This window comes from Fringilla coelebs (genome assembly GCF_963513975.1).
Source record: "Fringilla coelebs genome assembly, chromosome: 1".
Lineage (NCBI taxonomy): Eukaryota > Metazoa > Chordata > Aves > Passeriformes > Fringillidae > Fringilla > Fringilla coelebs.
Window position 1 is genome coordinate 85,623,520 of NC_140028.1, and position 16,546 is coordinate 85,640,065.

A 16,546-nucleotide genomic window follows, 5' to 3' on the forward strand; every position below is an offset into this window, starting at 1 on the left:
TCCGCCCAGTCGGTAAAAGCAGGCGGGCACTGCTATGTGTGGCAGCGCTCTAAAGCTGTGCTCGGGAAGCACGGGATCATTGAGGTCGGAAAAGACCCCTGAGATTACCGAGTCCGACCTATGCCGAACACCACCTTGTCAGCTAAACCATGGCCCCAAGTAAACTAGGTGAACTTCGTGGAGTTGTTTCTTGAACGCCTCCAGGGATTGTGATGCTTCCACTTCCCTGGACAGCCCATTCCCACGTCTTCACTTTTTCCGTGAAGAAATTCTTTGTAATGTCCAGCCTGAAGCTTTCCTGCTGCAGGTTGAGGCTAGGTCCTCTCATTCTGTCGGTGGTTGTCTGGGAGAAAAGGCCGATCCCACCTCGCTTCAGCCTCCTTTCAGGCAGTTGTAGAGGGAGATAAGGTCACCCTTGAGTCTCCTCCTCTCCAGGCTAAACGCCTCTAGCTCCCAAAGCACTGATAATAAATGATGGAGAGCAGCTTAGTGCACCAGCTCCCTCAGTACCCTTGGATAAAATCCCATGTGGTCCCTGAAATTTTTGAGTCTAAAGGTTCTTTAGGAGCTGCTCAAGACCCTAAATTCACTCACAGCAAGGGTAACAAGAAGACCAGGCAGTTCCACATGCTGCAAATTCTGCAGGGTCAGAAATGGAACCAGCTGTGGTGCAAATCTGACCAAGGTCACCAGAGCAGTCAATGGAAAAGAAATTGACATGAAACTGGAACCCTTTAATGGGCAAAAGTCATAAGCTTGTCTCTCAGTCCCTCCAATAGCAACTTGTAGTGGGCGTTGTATCATTAATTACAGCCACTTGTTGTACTAAGTTTCTATTTAGGAAGTTTCTAAAATGTTTGTGTTCTTGTTCGTACACACAAATCACCTGGCAGGCTGCTGGTTGGCTTGGTGTCTGTATGTCAGTGGCACTGCCACTGTGTAAGGGCAGAATAAACACTAGTGTCTGCCCCATCTCACTTAAAAGATATCACTGTTTATTGCTCAGCTTTTGCTCTTTCATCTTCAGCTGCTGAATTTAATATTCCCTCGCTAGTGTTACTTGCTCTGTGAAAGATGTTTCTGCGTTTGCTTAGGTGCTCTGAAGATCCTCACAATTCAGGTACTCAGCTACGTTAGTTTCCTTTCAAAAGACGTCTAATAAAATCACCTTTTAGTCCAGGGGCTTTCCCCAGCTCCTCCCCAAAAGTAAATGTGTTTAAGACTCTCCTCAAGGATAAATGTTTTGAAGCTGCTAATGACCTGCAGAGTTCTGCCTTCTTAAGTGTTTGATTACAGTTTTCCAAATAGTACATAACGGATAGAGACTAACAATCACGATGGTACATTTTTTCCCTCATACTGTGGAGGTCATGATGTGTGACCTGAGTCAAATCACATGTAGCTGATTTTTTCTAATGTAGCCTTGGGTTTCAAGTATGGGTGTTTTTTGAGTTTGATATACGACTTTTACTCATCATTACAGATCTAAAAGCTTAGCATTTCTCAATTTCAGAAACAACCTTTATTGGTTTATAGTTCTAGCAGACCTACTTAAAGCAGGTATTTATTTGTGTTTTAGCCTCTCAGTAGCAATTTCCATCTCTGCTACACTGGACCATGATGTGAAATTATTTCACATTTGCAGAAGACTTTAAAAGCACTCTTCTGAATGTGCTGTAGTAAATACTTCTGTTGATCTATATCCTTATTTTCCCCTAATCAAGCAAAACCCATGGCTTAAAAGTATGTAACTTGTTAGAGACAGTATTTTGAACATATAAAGACAAACTGTGAGCTAAGTTTTGCTCTGAGATATAGCATCAAAGCTTGTCCTGTGAATAAGAGGAGAATTTGGCTCTAAAATGCTAGCATTTGTTTTGTCAAGTTATAGGAACACTTTTTTTTAAACTGAAACCTTATGGACACAAAAAATTTAGTGTTGTTGTTTGTAAAGGCCAGAAAAATCACTACAGAAATGTAATGTAATGAATATCAATTGAAAGTTTACTGTAGTAGTATTGCTAGCACTAAAGTAATGAATCTAGAGAGGGCTCCCTAGAGGACTCATTTAGTAGGTTGCTTCAGATTTATTGTTTGACAAACAAGTCCCTCATGGCAATGCCTTCTCTAGCATTTTATTATTTATGGTAAGATGAAGATTTTTTTCCTGGCTGCACTTTTATCCTTGGGTAAAATTCTCATGTTCTTTCCTTTAGCTCATCTTCATATTTTCTGCTACTGCCTAGAAGTTTAATTTTGCTTAATTTCTTTATGCTGAATGTATGGCAGTTTAAATAGGCCAGGCTTTTTAATAAAGTCACATTGGAACTCCTGAAAATGCATGAACATTTTTCAGTTTTGCCTGAAGACTGCAAAAAGGCATCTTTGCATTCAAAGATGGATTGCAAACTATAGGTTTAAATACAGACACCAGCAGTATTCTGTGCTTACAGAGAGTGGCATAGAGAAATCCTAACCTCAGTGACTTCTTTTTCTCATCACCTCTCTAAAATACAGATCACAATCCATTTATTATGTCTACAAGAGTGCAGTTTGCTCTGTCTCTAGAAACCTATACCTTCAGGTGTCCTCCTTCCTTTTTTCTTTTCTCTTTTTCCTTCTCTAGTTTTTCTCTCAACTTCCTAGCATTTATCTCAGTGCACAGGTGAGTTAAGACACAACCACTCCCCTCTTTTATGAATAGCCCATCACACAAATCTCTCTGTCCTATAGGTGGTGTCATCTTTTCCTTACATATGCGATATGGATTATTTTCTTACCGTGTTTTTAACTGTTTCTTCTTTGCAATGTATTCTTATTCCTGGAATTGTGATCTTGGGGATCAAGGTCACAAACCTTACAGCTGTCAGTGTGGCTCAATGTCATGCACTTCTGTTCCGCCCCTTTATATATGGGCACATATATATGTGCTGGAGAAACACTTGGCCCTTCTTATGAAACACCAAATCATGCACTAAGTTTTCAGACCACCAGATCCTGATGTTTTGTTTGCAGAATGATTGCCTCTTGTAATTTGTACTTATGTGCTGCATGTTTCAGCATAATTGCGGGTTCTCTGATGTGTTGATACAAGCCTGAACAAGAAGTGTTTTGTGTAACTTTGTGGTGGAAGGGAGGAATGGTGTTGACACAATCAGAGCTGATTTTGATATACGAGGTGATCACTCTATCATTTGTATCACCAGTTTCTTCAGGAAATTTGCATCACCAGTTTCTTCTTCTTCAGTTGTGCAACATTCTGCAGTCTGACCAGCACAATAATATTTTTTTTCTTTTTCTGTGATGATCATTCTTGCATCTTTGCAATAATTTCTGTAGTCTTTGTGTTGGGTGTTTGATTGTTTTTTCTATAAATTTTCTAAAATAAGCTTTTTGTAATGTTACTGGACTGAACTCAGTATTAAGGAGTTGAATATTTACAGTTCTTTACCATGACAAGGCAGCTGTTCTCTCTTTGATAGAAATGTTTATCCAGAAAGCAGATGTGTTGTGTACTTTATAATTCAGAACTTGATTTCCATTACAAATGGTTTTCCCCTTGAAAACAAGTCCAATAAATCCTGCAAGACTTTCTTTGTGATGATTTTAGAATGGTTTTTGCATTGATGATGACAACCTGTTTCAGACATGTAGGAGAGGGATTTACATAGCTTTGCTGCTACAATGTAGAAAACTACAATATTAGCAAAGGGCACTAATCACTGATGTCTTTGGAATCTCCTGTTTATAGGGGACCTAATTTTTTCTCAGCAGGAAAGGTATGCTCAGTTCCTGACACTCAAGAAGGAATTACACTTTGACGTATTTACTTTCGCAGAGTTTTTTATCAAAAGAGAAATATAAACATGAGACTTATTCAGGAGCTAACAAATATACTCCACTTTTCTTGGCTGGATTGCTGGTTCATTTTCATGCAATCATTACTTCTGGAGTAATAGCCTTTTTGCAGCATTGTGCTTACTTTGGATCTAAAATACCAAGTTCTTGGTCCACAATTCTCAGTAGTCGCCTCCACTGACCACCTGGTGCATGCCTTGAACTGCCTCTGTCTTATTACACTTTGCCCTAATATTCCATTCAAAAACATCCCTGTTACTCCAAACCATTGCAGTTCTTTTACCATGAATGTAAATTAATGTATCCCATCTAGCTGCAGATTATCCTCATCTAATAAAAATATAATCTCTTCTATCTTGAATTATTAATTTTTCCAGAACTCTCAGCATTCAGTAAGGTTGGACAATACATACAATTTTTATCAAGACCCTATGTACTGGACTATAAGTTTAGGCCTATCTCACTGAAATGTTTTCACAAAGGAGTATCTGAGGGGCTAAGCCTCCTGTCTGGAAACTACTGTAATTAGTTAGGCACTATATTGCTATTGAAGGACTTACCTCAAGTGTACCATAAAGTTAGCTGTCACATTGTAATTTATTGCTTAGTTCTCTCTGTGTGCTGTAATGTCTCTCAATATTTTCTTCCAGAATTTCACTGTACAGTCTTTCTGATCCCTTTACAATACAGTTGCAGGAGTTGCCTGTGTTGTGCAGGGTCTAGTACAATTTTCCATAGGTAGAGTGTGGGCAGATTTCTATTTACTTTGGTCATCCACTATTTACTTACAGTATTCAGACACTGGAGAAGGCCATCTACTCTGTAGTCATCATCATCATAACTTTTGTGCTTCTTATCACCAGCACTTAACTACTCTTGCAAGTCAAAGTTTCAGGTTTAAACAAGCTACTTGGCAATCTTGTTTTGAGGCTTCTCTCTCTCTAACCAGTGTATTGGTGTTCAGAAATTGCTACGCTTTCCTCATCTTGCTTGGTTAATTGAAGGAACATTTAAACTGCATAGGAATATTGTTCTAAAGACGTTTAACCAGAACAGAAACAAAAGTGCAATTGCAAATAACTTTTTTAAAGGAAATAACATGGAAAGCAATCTCAAATATATTTTGTGGAACTTTACATAGTAACCATCAAATCTATGAATTTAGCTTTTGCAAGACCTGTATGTTTTCAAATATATTATTCAAATAATAAATTTGCAACCCCTATTCACAATCTGTGGAACAAGTACATTCTCATTTCCTGTTCTGAAATGCTACAAGTATTTGTGAAAGGTTACATATAATATCTAATTTGTCAGTACTTTGGCAAGATATCCATTGAAATTAATCTGAAAATGCAGGAGATGAGAAAATCCTGTTTGAATGCATCTAAAATGTTATGCTGGGTTCCACTGGTTTTTCACACAAAAAGTACCTGGTAAAGAAACATTATTGCCTGAAATTCAGTCAGGACATGTAGTTACAGGAGGCTTATTTTACATATGAATCAACAAATGGCAGAATTGTTGTTAATTAAAGGAATTGAAATCTTCTTAAGCTGGAGTCCCTTTTAGTTTCCTGAACCCTTAAGTGATGCAGGTGTTTGTTGTGGGCCCCTCAGACCCTTTTAGCAAATAACTGGCATCCCTCTTCTTGTGCTTTCACTTGAAATTTAAAAAAAATGTGTTTTGGGCTATCATTTTAGAGTTGAAACTTTCAGCCAGAATAAACAAGCATGCTACTGAAAGGAGCAGTTTTTCTCTTTTCCTCAGTCCCTCCCAGTTCACTCCCAAGCCTTGTTTTCTGCTGACAGGGCTGTTTTCATGGCCATTCATTGACCTGGCTCAGGGAATCAATCTGATTAATATACCTGGTTAATATTAACCAGGTATAACCCAGTAAATAAATGAGTAATGGTTACCTATGACCCAGATCAAACAACTTACCCTTTTTGTCACACATATGAATGCAAGCTCATGCTGGTGGCGAGGAGGGGCCTGACAGGCAGTGGGATTGCTTCTTTCAGCAGCAGTGACATCAGCTTATGATATTAAAGCATTAATACACTGCCTCTGGGGGATTTGTTTCAGTTTCTGTCAGAGCCTTGAGGGATTTGGTATGCTTTCTGTCTTGGGCTGTTTATATTCCTAAAATGTTTTATTTTGCAGGAAGCACTCTACCTATAAGTTGGTACAAATGTGACCGTTACCTGTCTCCTCTAGAGGAAGCATATTATAAAGTGACAGTAATCTGAATCAATTAGCATGTTAAAATGAATCTTGACAGAGAGCTAGGGGAAGATGATAAATCCCTACACGTTTTTTTTGTTGACAGAAGAAAGTGAAACTATTAATGGTTCCAGTAAACAAAGACTGCATCACAAGCTTTGTACTCTATCAAACAATTGTTGTAGCAAACATTTTTCTCATGTGTGAGATTTTCTGGGCCTTGAGGTATTGTAAGTGGCAGCATTCTCTGCTTCTGCTTGTGTTCACCCTTGCACAGCCCACGGTGTTGACACCAATATTTGTGTGGGCATTCAGTGAACCAGATCAGATAACTGATGCGCTTAAAAATTAACCCATTAGCTGGACCAGTTTCCCATTTTGATTTACTCTCTCTACAAAAATAGTGGAGCTGATGCAGCTTGGAGCACAGTCACTCTTTGAGATGGCATGATTGCTGAAATATTTACATTTGGACTACATCACTGTGTTTAGTAATACTTAGTTCCTTCATTATTTTACCTTTCCACGTGGTGACCAGTGTCAGCAAAGGAGTTTTAGCACTAAATCATAGTTGGGTTGGAGTTAAGTACAGCAGGGCATTCTGCTTGTACCCTGTGTAATCTGAAGACTGGGTCCTGCTAATTAATTTCTTCCCACAGCCCAGGCTTGGATGACCTAGCAGACTCCAGTCCACCATAAATCTGTTGACAAGGGTATGGTGTGGGTCCATCTCAGAGTTTTGCTTGAACTGCTTGTATAACTCAGGTGTCAGAGGCTGCTGATTCCTCTTTAAATTTGAGCTAGTGATTTTGTGGGATGTTGATGTTGTTCTTGGAAGCTATCCTGATACATAACATTTTTCCTTTGTAATTCTTATTTGCATTGTTTCTGCTTTTAGGCAACTTCAGTCGTGAAACTGTGGTCAATTTTAGTCAGTATGTATGTCTTGATTTAAACCCAGCTGGCAACAGGGTAACATACAGCCTCTCACTCAGCACACACACAGAGAAACTGATGGGATGGCAAGGAGAAATAGAAAAAAGGTAAAACCCTTGGGTTGAGGTAAGAACAGCTTAATAACTGAAGATGATGATGATGATGATGATGATGATGATGATGATGATGATGATGATGATGATAAGGGAGAAAACAAAAAGAGAGGTAAAACCTATGAGCCAGAACCGAATACTTTTGCTCACCCCCACTGACCAATACCCAGCCCCAAGCAGTGATTGGCCTCTCCCAGACAACTTCCCCTAGTTTATATACTCAGCATGATTCTGTAGTATGGAATATCCTTTTGGTCACCTCAGGTCAGCTGTCCTGGCCATGCTTCCTCCCAGTTTCTTGTGCACCTCCTCCCTAGCAAAGCGTGGGAAACTGAAAAATCCTTAACTTAGGGTAAGCACTACTTAGCAACAAATATCAGTGTGTTATAAAAATTTGTCTCAACCTCAATCCAAACCAGAGCATTGTGCCAGTTCCAAGGGAGAAAATCAACTCTATCCCAGTTGAAGCAACTGGACAATATATTTCATGCACTGCTCTTTCCTCTTCCACTGGCCTGACAACTCTTGATGGAGTAGGAACAGTAGGGACACAGAAGGAATGATACATGCCAATGGCAAAGATGTGCATAAGGACATCATGATATTGAGTGACTGGATGATAAAAAGTCAGATGAAATCGGTCTAGAAAATTTTATATGATATCCATTCTATTTTTAATTATCTGCTAAGGTATTGAGCTGTAATAATTCTGTGATAATATCAGTTTTGTGCTCAATAGCAATTAAAACAGAGCTGACTTTTTGTACCTTTGTCCACATCTGTATGAATTGGATCAAAATGCCTCTATATTATATAAGTCTTATAAGGCTAAGGAAGTAAACCTGCTACCTAGATCAAGTTATGCCCTCAGTCTCTATTCTCCTGCCTCTTCCCTGCTCCCCACCAACCCAGCCTCAGACTTCCTCCTGTGTTTCCATTTGCTTTAAATAATTTCATTCAATATTTACCTAAGGCAGGTTAATCCACATAGTTGAGCTGCATCTCTCAGAGGAGAGTGTTTATAGAAACTCCTTTTCCCAATTAGATCTTAGAATGTTTTTGTTTTCATGCAAGTCCCTAGCTGTTAAACTCACAGAGAAAACCTTTAAATTACGTTGCTGTCATGGAGACCATGGCATTTCCAATTCTGTTGCATGGAATTACCACTAAGGAAATCAGGAATCTTATGACTATGAATGAAGCAAGAACTTGGGCTCTGGCTTGATTACAGAATAAACTGGGGCAGTCCTGGGGCCCTATAATCCCCTGTGGAAGTATGCTGAGCATAACCAGTAAATGGCCTTGAATTGTAGCTGAAATGAAAGTCATGACTGTTTCTCCTCAAAAAAGAAACCCAAGCTGCTTGGGTTGGAATTGGCATAGCCAAGAGTAGAAGTTGTTATCATCCTTCAGTCTAACAGCACCCATTTTGTACCAATAAGTAAAGTTGTTTCTTGAAAAAGGTAGTTTGTTGTAAAACATGAGGTCTCCTTCCTGTACATATGCACTTAATCTGTGCATACCAACAGTGCTATAAACCCTGTGAGCCACAAGTGTTGCCTCATGCTGAAAGGGGCAAATTGTGCCTGACAAAGAATTTTGTGCTGCTGCAGTAAGTCCATAGAATTTTGTTCTCTCTGTCATGGTGGAACTGCTCAGTTGAGTAGAGGATAATGGTCCTCCTCCTTCAGGAGGTTCATGCAATGAATGACCTTTAATTGTCCATTGCTTTTAGTCATGTGTGGTGAGTGCTTTGCAGATATTTCCCTTAACATTAAAATATTAATTACTTGGAAGGTGCAGAGCTGTAGTTTTCCTCTCAGAAGATTTTAACTGGTTCATCTCTGAAGACTCTAAATATGTCTGTTGTTGATTTTGGATCTGTTTTGGCAGTACACAAAGAAAATAGAGTGTTATTTTATGGAGAGAGTACCTGATATATGCAGTTATGGCCATGATAGCAGCTTTTTTATGTATGGCTCCAATTCCTATGATGGCCTAGAGACCCTCAGCAATGACAGTGATTCATTGCTTTCAGTGATGAAAGATGTTAGTGAACATCTCAGTGCTCCAAATTATCCTAATCCTATCTTATGAATGAAAGCAAAATTGTAAAATTCTTGCAATTAAAATAAAACTTTAGCTTTGACTGAATATGCTGGGATGATATTTTTGAACATGTTAAGTTGGGAAATAGGAATTGCTTTTGCAAAGTCAGATGCAATCCTAAAGAGGCATGCAATTAAATTGTACCAAGCTCATTTTTAATTCCTAGAAAGGTGTCCAGATCATACCAGTCACTGGCACCAGTTGTTATGCTGGTAAGCAGCAGCAGGCAGCAGAGAAACAAAAGGATGAACAGATGTGAAGAGTGAGCTGATTTCTACCACTCATATATTGGAAAAAAGAGAATTATAGAAAAGGTAGGGAGAGAAGAGATATCAGGAAATTACTAAAGTATCTCATTCTATGAAAGAGAAGGCTAAATGATGAAAGACAGAAATAAAATAAAAATAAGAAGGATATCATGGCATTATTATATATATATATATATATATATATATCCTTTTAACAGGTGAAAAAATTGTGGTAATTTTCTCAAACATTTCTGCTTCATAAAGAAATGTGCCATTAATCTGGGTTAGGAATTAAAGTTAAAACATTTCAGAGCATGTTTGGCTTGTGAAATATTTGTCATGACTATTGCTTTGAAGAACATGTTCACAGTATGCTGCTGGTGTTTTACATCTCTATAACTAAATAGTAAAGCTGCTGTAAAACTAAGCAGGAAATAACATAAAATTCTATAGCCTTCAAATTAAATTCTTTACTAATTTCTCCATTGGGATTTATAAATAATGTGTACACTAAATTTTTAGAGGACACTGGAGTGTAATGCATGCTAATTCATTTTTTCCTTCTTCTCTGGAGAGAACTCAGCCAGTTCAAATATAGATTTCAGCTTCTAGTAGACTTTCCTGCTTGGAAAAAATCCTACCTCCCCCACAGAAAAGACCTTTGCATGCACACACGTGTGACTGTGTGTGAATCCAGGCAATAACAATTATTTACATTCATCCTGCATTTGGGAGAAAGAGTAAAAGCTAGGAAAAATAGCTAAATCTATTTATTAGTGACTTTAAATTGTTGGATTTTTTTTTTTAATAAAAATCACTTTGGATAATTTCAGAGGACAAGAGTCTAGTGCACCCTTTATCCTGATCATAACAGTTGTTGTAAGCAGTTGTCTGAAATACTTGTATCAGCAGTGGCCAAGTCTGGAGAAAATGCTTGCTGAGGGTGTGTTCAAAGATAAATTTTCCAGGAGTTTTCTGTCTCATTACAAGGCTCCCTACAGCTCCTCCTCGTGGTAAAGCACTGGAAAACAAGGGCAAAGGTGGCATCCTTTGCATTGGACCAGCACAGATAATCAAATACAATATAAAACCCAAATAAAGCAAACCTAATCAAAGGATTCATTCTCTGTTGAATAATTAAACTGAGTACAGATAAACGAGAGTGTTGTAGATGCTTGTTTTCCTATGGAATAGTTTTCAGATTGCAAGGTGCAGTGCAATCTGAGTAAGTAAATGAAGCAAGATCAGAAACATTAGCAGTTGGTCACATTTGAAGCATAAATTCTAATGATGCTTAACTCTATATCCAGGGTTTAGAAATCTTTGGTAACCTGGAACATAGCAACATCGATGTGTATTTGTAATATCATTCCCCTTATCCCTACTGGCAAGCACAAGCTGTAATGCTTAATCCATGCTTCTTTAGTAACCAAAGACTCTTAACACAATTTAAGAAATATAACACATACCTATTGTTTTATAAATAAACATGGTAGCTGTCTTCTTGAAGTAAGGCCACTAGGTGTACACTAAGTTAATTATAAGGAATTAAATGTAAACTTGAGACAACCTACTAATTTTCTTTCCACTAGTCAACCTTAAAATTATTTTAGCACCCTTTATTTCACTGTTTATTTGAACAGTGTAAATTTATAGCTAACACAGCTCTATGTTCTGGGTAATTTACTGCAACCCAGCTAGTTTCCTAAGACTGTTACCATGGGCCAGTACTGCAGAAATGACACAAATCCAGCTTTGCTTTTGCATAGGGTGCAAGATGATATCGATGGCTTTTGCAGAGCAGGACCTGTCTTGATTGAACTGGAAAACTTCTGGAGCAGAAGAATTGCTAATGGATTTCACTTATATCAGTTGTTGCACTTGTAGTGCAATGGATTCAGACTGAAAAAAGGCTGCATTGTCATTACACTTTAGGAAGAAATTCTTTACTATGAGGGTGTGAGGCCCTGGAACATGTTGCTCAGAGAAGTTGTGGATGCATCATCCCTGGCAGTGTTTAAGGCCAGGTTGAAGGGGCTCTGAGCAACCTGGCCTAGTGGGAGGTGTCCCTGCCCATGGTAGGAGGTTTGGAAGTAGATGATCTCCAAGGCCCCTTCCAACCTAAACTATGCTATGACCCAACAATATAGATGCTATGAGAATTCCTGCAATTTTTAAGACAACTGAGGAAAAAAGTGAGGAAGCTCCAGATTTGCTTAAGCCCAGAAGAAGTCTGTTTAAAAATTCACATGCTTGCCAAGAGTGTTTTCATTTTTCCTTGCACTACTTAAGCAATTTGTAAACAAGAATGCTTCAAAGGCTGGTCCCTGCTTTGCAAGTATTGATTACAATCAAGCACACTTTCTGATTAAACTTTGGCTTAGTTTTTCCCTTGCTCCATTTTTTCTGGTATTCTATACAGGATTTCATTCCTACACTTTTCTTGTTGGAGTGTTTTCAGAAGTGACTGTTTTTTTTATACCTGCTGAGAGCAAATTACCAGGCATACATGTCTGTTCCACAGATAATTAGAAGAGTTAGGCTTCCTCACAGTGTTCTTTGGCTACCATAAAGCACAGAAACTGCTTTAAGTATTATAGAAGTGCTACAGATACCTGCTTATACTTGTAGTATCTTTTTAATTATCCTTTTTGGTCAAGTATTTAATGAACTGCAATTTACTGATGAAGCTTCGCAAAAACGTATTTATCTATCATGTTGTGATCTGCAGTTGCGTTCTTAAAACAAACACTTTCACCAGTCTCTGTTGTACCCGTCAGCACATTTTATTGGTGTGTCCTAGTAAGTATGGATTACCACATCAATTCTAGGTTTTTGCACTGTTTTGATTTGCCAATGACCTCTCTACAAACTCTGCAATTTACTATTAACAATATTTGTTCTTTGGCTCAAACTTAGGCCAGCAATAATACCAACCTGGCCAACCTGCATTCTTTGCTGCTCCTTTTCCTGAGGCTGCTTCATTCTGGGTCTTTAATCACAGTTTGTAGAAATTGAGCCTACTATGAGAGGAGGAGAGCAGTTCTTGAAGCAATGAAAAGGACATTAGAGCAACACTTAACATGGTCCAAACAAATCTGTCTTGTTTGAGGATAACACTATTTCCTGACAGTCCCTTTTCTTTCAGATGAAGTCCAAACCCTTGTAAAGTTCTAGCAGGTCTTTTACTATGACATTTTTCTTTTCTTTCTAGGCAGATCTGGAAGCTGTCTTCTCCTTGCTCCAAATAAAAATGGCAGAACTAGTACCACAGGCTGTCAACTGCCTGATCATTTCTTGCTGGATCCATCGAAGTGTTCTTGAAAATTTCGAGCAAGATCCCAAAATCCTCTTATCTCTTTGAATCCCAAACCTCTGTCACCTGCGAGAGTTCAGAATAATTATCCAGTTGCCTTGTGTTTATCCAAATGTCTAATATACAAATACTCTGGTGTCAGCAATTCTGTGAGGCTTATCCTCTTATAAAACTAAACCCTTTTAAAACCCCTAAAGTCTGAGAAACATTTACCACCTGGACTAAGAAAGTATTTTCAAAAGGGCTTTGAAATACAGTCTGAACCAAAATCTTTTATTTCAATGCATGTAGGCAACTGGATGTCAAGCTGACAAAGTTACTATATGCACATTGTAGACAAACAGATATCCTAGGTAGTTCAGTTTGTCTGGCTCTCTCAGTAATTACACTTGTAGCACCCAGTTCCTTTTATTAAATGCCTCTACTCATATGGTCATGATGAGCATTACAGCAAGAAGAAACATCAAAAATATTAGGTTTCCTAGCCCCAATCTCTTGAGTAAACAAAGAATGCTTCAGTAAACATGGTCTGTGAAAATGAATAATTCTGAAAGGTGGTATTACGTTTTTCTTGGTAGATGTCATCATAAGTACTGCTGTTTTGCTGAAGTACCCACTTCAGGAAGACAGTATCAGTGAAATAATTAATCCTTCATGATTCCTTTGTGCCTTGAAGCTTTTGTTTCTTGTCTGACAAAAGAAATATTCTGTCTCTGTGTTGTTGTTTCACATGAAATTTGTCACTTCCTAGAAATTTATTCTTAGCTGGAAATGTAGCTGCCTTGCTCTTTTAACACAATGATATTAGAACCTCTTTTCACTGAGAACAGGGGGGCAACATTTTATTGAATCTGTTTTATTTAAGTCTAGTTCAGATGTTCAGGCTACATATGAATTTGCAATGTGATTAAAGCTCTGTGAGCTCTTCGGAGGCTGTCCCATAAATTAATGCTTTGGAGGAACACTAGGTGGACACCTGGATCTTCTGAAGCTGTGTGAATTTTATGTTACACGTTCTCACTTAGAACGGCATGCCCTAGGTCCTCCTTTGTTTCTCTTTCCATACCTTTGGCACTTACCCTACAAACCTGCACTGAGTACTACTGTAAACAGCATCAATTACTTGTTATGGAAATAATTGCAGTACTACTAGGTGCAGGAAAAACACTGACTTTACCTATTTTGGTGACCATCTCACAGAAGCTGCTCATATGGAAAAGCCACTCTGTACACCGTAAGCCTCTGATCACCCTTATAAATAGACTTGTCACCGCTAGTGATTTTTATCACTCTAAGGGACTTGACCTTGGCTGTGAAAAGGCAGCACAGTCTTCTGTCTCACATGATGTTCTGGCACAGCCAGGACTGATGGGGTGAGGTAGAAAATTGTTGGTCCATTAGTCTCTTTCCCCTTGTGAGTCCTCAGCTGCAATAGCTAGAGTACTGCAAGGTAGTAGAGATGTGAGGGACTCTATTTGCAGTGCAAAACAAACACAAAAAAGCCAACCTTGTTAGGTGATGCACAAGAATCCTCTGCTGTTTGCAGAATCTTCTAAAAATGAACTCAAATTATCCAGCTATTTATTTTTCACATGCATTAAAAAGAAATCACGTCTTAAAGTCTTTTCTGTGAGCATCTCAGTAAAACTAGCAGACCTGGGAACAAAATACTAAATTATGTAAATAAATTCTGAGAGGCATGCCTTAAATATTTTGCATGTGCAAGCTGCAAGAATTTTATAGCTGTTTTTCAGAAATAATACTTGTTTCTTAGTTCTTAGATCTTTGATAGAATGTCATGGTGTAAAGTGAATGTGGTGGATTTCCTTCAGGAGTTTATTACACACATATTTAATACAGGACTAAATTGTTTAAATTTTGATAGAGTCATGTGGAACACATCCAGGTTTCAAAGCATTAGAGATTCTCTCAAGAGAAATACACATGAAGTACAAAATATTACGCAAGTCGGACTTCAGGAAAGGTAGTTTTTCTTATTATTTATTTGCAGATGCTTAAAAGTGTTGGCAAATTTATCCACATTGGTGAAAGGAGAGACTCATATATTCAAATCTTGCTAAGAATACTGCTGGAACAAAAAGATGTTCCATTCAACGTACTCCCACAACAAAACGGGTCTGACATATAGACACAGATGAGAACATAGAGTCATTCATCAGTGTTCTTGTAATCCTGGGCTATTTTGATTATGCTTGAATAGATGACATAGCTGTAGACCATTTTCTTAAACACTGAAGCATTTGGGATGAGAGTACTGTTGGACCACCTCTCTGGTGACCTGAGTAGTCTCATCTCCAGATGCAATAATTATTTTGTTGCTTCTCTTCTTAATGTAGTGGCATTTTAAGTAGCATGTGCCAAGGTCATACCAAATAATGGTAGAAGTCATACCAAAAGAATAGAAAACATACCAAATAATTGTAAAAGAAATAGTTAGTGAAAACTTGTGAAGAGAGGAACTGACGCCTTTAGAGACAAACTGGTTTTACTTTCTTCATCATCCATGAAATTGTGCACCTATGCTTGTAGAGAGTGTGTAATTTTTTTAAAGGTGAGGTTTTTCTACATGACTATGTACCACTGAAGGCATGATGAAACACTGGTATTCTGGTGTTCCAAAGTTTTCAAAAATTAAAAGTAACCTTTCTCTGGGTCCAAGCATCTTCTGTAAAAACTGAAGTACAAGTATGTCAATTCTTCAGTGGAGATGAATAAGAACCATCTTCCTCTATGTCAGTTCTTCAGTGGAGATGAATAAGAACCATCTTCCTCTATCATGAAGAACAACATCATGTTCTTTCTAGTTTGTTTTTCTGTTATTTTTGAAAAAAACCCACTCAGGGCAACAAAGATCAGTTTACTTTCTCTGGCAAAAGCAGCCTGTAACATGGTCATGTTTTTGTGCTTCTGTGTCTCTTCAGAAAGGTGATTATATCTATAAATGACATTATTGGGCAGTTTTTGCATCACACATATTTGAAGAAGATTATTTGGATCAATCTTCTGCTTACTGCAGCTGAAAACACTGTCTTTGTGAAGATGTGAATAGAGCAGCTTCTGGAGTCTAGCTGAGCTGGGTAAAAAGGGTCTAAAATGTCACCTATAAAGATATAAAAATAGAAAAAATTATGAATATGCATTGCTTAGTATTATGGTAAAGCGTAGGAACCTCATTCCTTGTTGTTTTGGGAGCTGTCCAGGAAAAATCACCCCAAAACAATGAACAAAGAGCTTTCCTGCCACAAAGAGCTTACAATTTAAGAGACAACAGGGTGGAGAAAGACAGTGAGGCATAAAGAAATAAACAGCTGCCAGTGAATTCATGGGAGACTGGCACAGTTGTCATTGCTGGGTATTTAAAGGGAAGTGGATAAGAGCATGGCTTCAAATCCTCCAGTGCCCTGTTCTATGAAGAATAAATATATTTATGTGACATGCCAAAATTGATAATTCTTTCTTGCAAGAGCTGATATAAATTCCCCTAAATAATGAAATCCATACAAACACGCTGTACAGCCTTTGCTATTTCTTCTATTTATTTAGGAAGGAAAAGAAAATGAACACATTTTCTGCTGCATAGTGAACCTTCCTCTGGAAGTATCCTGAGCCCTGGGACTTCAGCCTTACAGGAACAATCTTTACTTACTGGTGTTGTAGGACTGAGTATCTCAGCCCTTTGAATACTATGTCCTGAGATGATGTAGTTTCTTGATGGGGTC